At 43.7% G+C, this 7,351-nt stretch overlaps 1 long non-coding RNA gene across 1 annotated transcript; it reads left to right on the forward strand.

Moving 5' to 3' along the window:
- The first annotated feature begins 5,722 nt into the window (after positions 1-5,722).
- Positions 5,723-7,004, forward strand: LOC120639011. Its single transcript, XR_005661104.1, has 2 exons — positions 5,723-5,757; positions 6,824-7,004. It is a non-coding gene; the product is annotated as an uncharacterized LOC120639011 (long non-coding RNA).
- Positions 7,005-7,351: the final 347 nt, after the last annotated feature.

The following is a 7,351-nucleotide window of genomic DNA, read 5'->3' on the forward strand; positions in this document are numbered from 1 at the left end:
GTCCCACGTGGGGCTCACAGTCTCAATTCCCATTTTATAGATGAGGTAACTGAGGTCCAGAGAAGTGAAATGACTTGAAGTCAAGTGGCTGAACTGGGATAATGGAGTGTGGCAATGAGATGAATCAGGGAAAGCCTCCTGGAGGAGGTGTGATTTTAGTAGGGTTTTGACAAGGGAAGAGTAATGTTTTGTCTGATATGAACTGAGTGGATGGTTCCAGGCAGGAGGGAAATGTGAATAGGGTATCGTTGATGAGGGAGAATTGAACAGAAGTGTGGCCTAGTGGAAAGAGCATGGGCCTGGGAGTTAAAGCACCTGGTTTCTAATCCTAGCTCCATCATCTATCTTCTGTGCCACCTTGGGCAAGCCGCTTCACTTCTCTGTGCCTGTTACCTCATCTGTAAAATAAGGATTAAGATTCTGAGCCCTATCTGTGACAGGGACCGTGTCCAACCTGATTAGCTTGTATCTACCCCAGTGCTTAGTACAGTGCCTGGCACATAGTGAATGCTTAACAAATGCCATTTTAAAAAATGCACAGTGAGTAGATTGGCTTCATTCATTTCAATCATATTTATTGAGCTTTTACTGTGTGCAGAGCACTGTACTAAGCTCTCGGGAGAGTATAATATACCAGTAAGTAGACATATTCCCTTCACCCAATGAGCTGTGAACAAGGAACGTGTCTACAAATTCTTTTATATTGTACTCTCCCAGGCATTTAGTACAGTGTTCTGCACACAGTATGTGCTCAATAAATAGAACTTATTGATTGCTTGAGTGAGTGCCTAAGTGCTTAGGAATCGGGTGCATAAATGCTGTAATAGGGAGAGAACACAGGGTCAGAAGATGAGGGTGATGATATTTACTGAGGGCTTATTACATACCAAGTATTGTGCTAAGGGTTAGGCTAGATAGATGATAATTGCATTGAAGTGAACGAAATGGTTATGAAGGGAGGGCCTAAATTACTAGGGAGCTGGAGAGTCGCCTTCTTAGGTCCGCCTCTCCGTCAGGGATTGATTGAAAGTTCCCATTGATGGCTTAGGCGGTAGATGGACAATCCAAGAGCCTAGAAAATAAATCAACAGCTACATTTGCCTGCCTTTATTTATGCTGCAGAAGGGGAAACAGCACATCTCTGCAGTTTCTCAGAGTGACAGCGAAAGCGTTTTTGGCTTGAATAGCTTTCGGGTTAGATAACCTGAACCTTTACCACTTCATGCCTTGTGTTAAACATCTCTCAAGTCAACTTTTAGAGACCTCAGGGGAGCACTTACATGCTAAAATGAGTTTCTGGAAAATTGACTACGTAGTCCTCTTCCTTTCAAATCCCCCTCATAAACTCCTCTGCCTCGCCTTCCCCGGGCAGCTCTGAAAGCTGAGAAAGGATTCTTTTGCAGATATTCTCTCTCCTCAGACTTCGGAAAGAGGCAGCCGTCTAAAGTCACAGTTGTGACGGGTTGGGGTTTTCTTGAGAAGCAGTGTGGCCTAATAGAGAGCAGGGGCCTGGGAGCCAGAAGAACCTGGTTTTAATACCTGCTCTGCCACGTTTCTGCTGTAGGACCTTGGACAAGTCATTTCACTTCCTCTGTTTATCAGTTACCTCCTCAGTGAAATGGAGATTAAGATTGCAAGCCCCATGTCGGGACAGGAACTGGGACCAACCCAATTTGCTTGTATCTACCCCAGTGTGTTAAGTATAGTGCCTGGCACATAGGCAGCGCTTAACAAATGCCATAATTATTATTGTTTATGTTTTTAACTCTTTGACAGTGTAAATCAGGAAAATTCTGTTCTTTTATTTGCTAAGATTGACTTGTTTGGGTTTGGGGTCACTAATTTGGTTATTAATCATTCTCCATGCCTTATTTTCTTAGACCTTTCCTTATGATGTTTCAGTCAGTGGCTTACTCCCACAAGCACACATTATGGGAGTACAGGGTGTGTGTGTGTGTATGTGCATACTTGCACACTTCCATATGTGTGTGTGTCAATAGATGGAAGAATGGATAGATGGATCACGGGTACATGGAAGAATAGACAGGAGATGCTGGAAAAGTGCATAAAGGGTGACTTCCTTCTCCAGTGCCTGCCTAACTGGAGACATTTTTTCCTAGGCCACCATGAGTCTGGTTGTGTTTGTCGCATCTCTCAGGAGATGCTAATATGTTTCTTCCTCTCCTGCCTTCTTGAGACTGTGAGTCCCAGGAGGGACAGAGACTGAGCCTGAACTGATTCAATTATATCTTCCCCAAGTGCTTAGAACTATGCTTGCCACATAGTGAGTGCTTAAGAAGTACCACAGTTATTATGATTATTCCCTGATCTCTTCTTCCAACTTTTATTTCCTCTTTTGACACCTGAATTGTTGCTTCTTCTGCATCCATTTGTCATACAGTGAGGGAATAAAACTTAGGAAAGAGAGATCAATATTTCTTTGAGGGTATCTGCCTTCCAGAGAATCAAGTAGGATGTAGAGGCAAAGGTCCCAGAGGGAGGGACCTTTTGGAGCTTGGGACGATAAAGCAAGAAAGATAAAATGCATAGGGAAAGGAAAAAAGAGAGAAGAGGAGGCAGAGAGGGAACAAGGATGAAAGAGAGGGAGAAGAGATTCAAGATGGTGGAGGGGAGACGGAGAGACGGAGAGAGAGGTTACACATCAGAGGACATGTTTTCTAGCTGTCATTGACAGTGACACAGAAAGACTCCCTGTCACCACCAACTGTTATCAGATAAGCTATTTCTTTTTCATTACTTACTCCACTCATCCCTCACCCCTTGTCCCCAGCTGCTCTGCCCTTCCACTAAACCTAGCTCCCAAAAGATTTCAACTGATTACTAACACCCCCTCAAACCTTGCCACCCCTTACCATTATCAATTAATGGTATTTGAGTGCTTACTGTGTGCAAAAGACTGTACCAATTGCTTGGGAGAGCACAATACGAAAGAATCAGACACGTCCCCTGCCCGCAACAAGAATAATTAAGTTATGTGTAAAGTGCTTGCTATGTGCTTGCTAGCAAAGCAGTGTGGCCTAGGGAAAGGAGCAGGGGCCTGGGAGTCAGAGGACCTGGGTTCTAATCCCCAGTTTGTCGCTTACCTGGAGTGTGACCTTGGGCAAGTCACTTCCCTTCTCTGATACTCCGTTTCCTCATCTGCAAAATTGGTTAGAATCTCAGCTCCATATGGGACCTGATTATCTGGTATCTACTCCAGCTCTTGGTACATTACTTGGCAAATAGTAAGTACTTAAATATCACGATTTTAATTATCATCAGTAGTAGTATTACGATTATTTTTTATATTTTTATTATGATTTGCTATATATAATGTTCAGTATAGATAGAATAGATCCCTGTCCCATATGGGGCTCATGGTCTAATTGGGAGGGAGAACCAGTATTTTAATACCATTTTACAGATGAGTAAACTGAGGCAAAAAGAAGTGAAGTGACTTGTCCAAGGTCGACCAGCAGGCAAGTGGCAGAGCTGGGATTAGAACCCACATCTTCTCTCAGTCTAGTGCTCTTTCAATTAGGCCACAACAAAGTATTTGAAAGAGTAAATGTTATGGAATATCCACAGTCTGTGAAATTGGAGTTTTCAACCCTCCATCAGGTCATGTGCCAAGAGCGCTCCGCAGACCATAAACTTCTTGTGGGCAGGGAACATGTCTATCGGCTCATTATACTAGACTCTCATTACTGCTTAGTACAGTGCTCTGCACCCAGGAAGCGCTCAGTAAATATAATTGACTGAAGAGTGAATACAGTCAGTGGAGTTTACCAATCTTGGGCCTCAGTACCTGCAGAGAAAAAGGTTGCTTACTTTGGAAAAGAAGGTCTAGGTCCATTCTTTTTATCTACTTTTAGCCATCAGATTATGGACCTGGGAATTAAATTACTGATATTAAGCTGCCATGAGTAATATCCTTCCTAAACTCACCGTTTCAGAAAGTTGACTCTCTGCAAGAGGATATTACGGCATCCTCCAATTGAGACTTCTGAGGAGACTTTTCCTAGAATTATTTTCAGATACGGCATCCCCGGAGATAAACAGAAGTGCACCTCTGGGGGAAAAAAGAGTGAGAGGGTAGCATCCCTTCACTTTGGAAGAGGATACTGATGCAGACGAGATCCTCTCCATTCCCGTGGGTGTGGCTGGAGAGGGAGGATAGAGGAATGCACCCATTTTCAATTCCCGGGCCTGTTATTTGAAAGGAAAGATGAGCTTTCCCACCAAACGACCCATGAGCGTGGAAGGTTTCCCTGGAAAAGTCAGGTGTTTGTCTCTTTTTGCTCAAGCTAGAAGCATTTCCAACCCCTTTTCTGCTTCCCTTGTACTTTGGATTTGTACTCTTTATTCATCCTACCCTCAGCCTTACAGAATTTATGTACATATCTGTAATCTATTTAGAGATTGTCTTCCCCTCTAGACTATAAGCTCGTTATGGGCAGGGAGCGTGTCTGCCAATTCTCTTATATTGTACTCTTCCAAGCCCTTAGTAAAGTGTTACGCACACAGTAAGTGCTTCGTTAATGCCACTGACTGATTTATCAATTGATTCCTGCAGGGGTTTGGGGCTCAAAGGAGGGGAAGACATACATTCAAATAAATTTCGGACAAGAAAAATGGTAGTTTAAGAAGATGTACATAAGTGGTAGGAGACTGGGGGTGAGGTGAGCATTAAAGCGTTTATGGGTTACAGGCCCAGAGGAGAGGTGAATGGGAAAATGAGGGCTTAGAGAAGGCCTCTGGGAGGAGATCTGATTGACCAATGACCACATCTTCCTACCGCTCCTCTAGTGACCCACAAGGGATTCTTCCAAGTGTCCTTCGGAGTCCTTGTCGGAGACAGACTCCGGGACCCGAAAGACCAAGCACAGCTTCAGGCGTGACATTATGTTAAGTCTGTTTTAGTGGAAGCGCTCAACTAAGAGAAAGCAAGGACCTGCCTGCAGCAGATATACCCTGAGACTTCCTCTCGCCCCCTCCACCCCTCCCACAGACACGCACACAGAGTGTCTCATGAAAACCTCATGGATAGGGAACAGAGGGAGAGGGAAGAGTAAATTCCTTTCAGTCCTCTGCGATTTCTTCTAAACAGTCAGGCTTGCTTATTTTCATAGCTGGACTTAGGAGTTGAACAGAACAACAGGCTTTTGTTTTGAGATTTGGACAGAAGCTCTGGGGTCCATTTTTATTTTTATTTAAAAACATTTTTGTGGCAGATTCTAGTTCCTAGAATGAGATGAGCAAGTTATTTGCGCTGCAGTGGATCCAGAAAGGATATTAAATATTGCATGACTAGTTACCGTCTGTTTTGCAGTTTTCTTATCAGATAATGGAAGGACGAGGGAGAGATTCCATTTTCATGATTAGCTTTAGCTCTGAGCTGGTAGGTGGACAGTGGTATTGAACTCTGTGTTCTTTGGATAACAACATAGCATTTCAAATAGGGTAGCTTTTGTCTCGACATTTCAGGAAGGCAGAAGTGAAAGGAAAACCCTATATGTGTCCTTTTGGCAACTAAAAGAAGGCAATTTATAAAGTCCACATCCTTTCCCCTGCTAAAACCAACACAGTGAGTCACCACAAAAGTTCCATACTCAGCCATGACCTAACCTCTGTGATCCCTGACATGGTTTACATAGATTAAACCTTCCCCCCTGGATCCTTTAACATGTTTGCTGATTGTTTCTTCTTTGTTTTATTTTCCAGATGAAAGGGAAGTCTTCAAGTGGACTCAAACGGGTATGTTTTTAAAACCTTGGCTTTCACCAAAATAGCCACTTTCCACAGGAAAGTGAAAATCCCCTTGAAAAACTGAGCCCTCCAAAATTTCTCCCTGACCCTGTCATTTTGTTTTCTGCCTGTCTCAAAGATGACAGGGCTCGGGTACAAATTCCAGCAGTCTTCTTGTGGCTACAGGTGGCTGATATAGAATCCGGCTGGGTTTTGGGTTGGGTGATAATTTAGGGATGCTGAGATTTTATCAGGGAGGGGGAATGTTCAGAGCTGGGATCTGCAGGTAAGATATACCCCTGCTGCAGAATTGCATTTCTTACCTATGATGCCTGGCGTTTTCAGTCAGCCAATCATATTTATTGAGCACTTACTGTGTGCAGAGCTCTGCCCTAAGCACTTGGGAAAGTACAATATTATAAGCCACATTCCCTGCCCACAGTGAGTTTACAGTCTATGGCGGGAAAACCAGACATTAATATAAATAAATTACAGAAATGTACAAAAGTGGTGTGGGATTGGAAGAGAGAATGAATAAAGGAGGCAAATCAAGGCAACACAGAAGGGATTGGGAGAAGACAAGAGAAAGGCTCAGTCAGGGAAGGCGTCCCAGAGGAGATATACCCTCAGCAAGGCTTTGAAATGGGGGAGAACCATTTTCATTTCTCCCTCTTCTTGGTGTCCAAATATTTCAGAGGGCTCAACTTCCACCTCATTTCTGACTGTTCTTCTTTGGCCCTCTGTTGGATACACCGACTGAATGTTTGTGGCATCATCTGAGGCGATGAGAAGCAGTAGTGGAAAGAGCACGAGCCTGGGAGTCAGAGGACCTGGGTTCTATTTCCGACTCTGCCACTCGTCTGCTGTGTGGCTTCGGACAGGTCACTTAACTTCTCTGCCCCTCCATTTCCTCATCAGTAAAATGGGGATTAAATCCTACTCCCTCCTACCTAGACTGTGAGCTCCCTATGAGACAGGGACTGTGTTCAATCTGATAATCTTGTATCAACCCCTGTGATAGAATAGAGCTTGGCACATAGTAAGTGCTTAACTAATACCATTTGTTTTTTTAAAGGTGAAGAACAGGAACCACTGGAAAAAGAAACCAATCATTTCCCCGGTAGCTGGAGTGGCCGGGGTGGCATTTTCAACAGACGAGGAAACAGTAGCTCTTGGAAGACTGAAATAGGAATGAGTGACATGAGTCAGAGTTTGCCCTGATTGGCTGCCTTCTCTTCTCCATCAGCGAGGCTGTGCGTATTCTCCTATAAATAAGCGCTGGGTGACTCACTCAGCTTTCATGAAGTCTATTTTCTTCCGAGTAGGAATGTTCAAAAGCTCTTCATTTCCCATTTAGGAGGGAGATAGGCATCTTTCTTTTTTTCTTTCTCAGTCAGTCCTGTGGATTCCTGCCCCTTTAATTTTTTTTTTTCTTTCCCATCCTGCTTATCTCCAGAAATAGACAAAGGGCAAGGATTGGTGTTAGAGTGTAGGGGCAACCCTGGATAATAGATCAGTCTGGGCAAATACCGTGGTCAATCTCAGCTTCAGAAAACTGCACTGTTGTGAAACAGAGCTTGGGAAATGATTCCATTAACTTTTC

This window comes from Ornithorhynchus anatinus, chromosome 19 (assembly GCF_004115215.2).
Source record: "Ornithorhynchus anatinus isolate Pmale09 chromosome 19, mOrnAna1.pri.v4, whole genome shotgun sequence".
Classification (NCBI taxonomy): Eukaryota; Metazoa; Chordata; class Mammalia; order Monotremata; family Ornithorhynchidae; genus Ornithorhynchus; species Ornithorhynchus anatinus.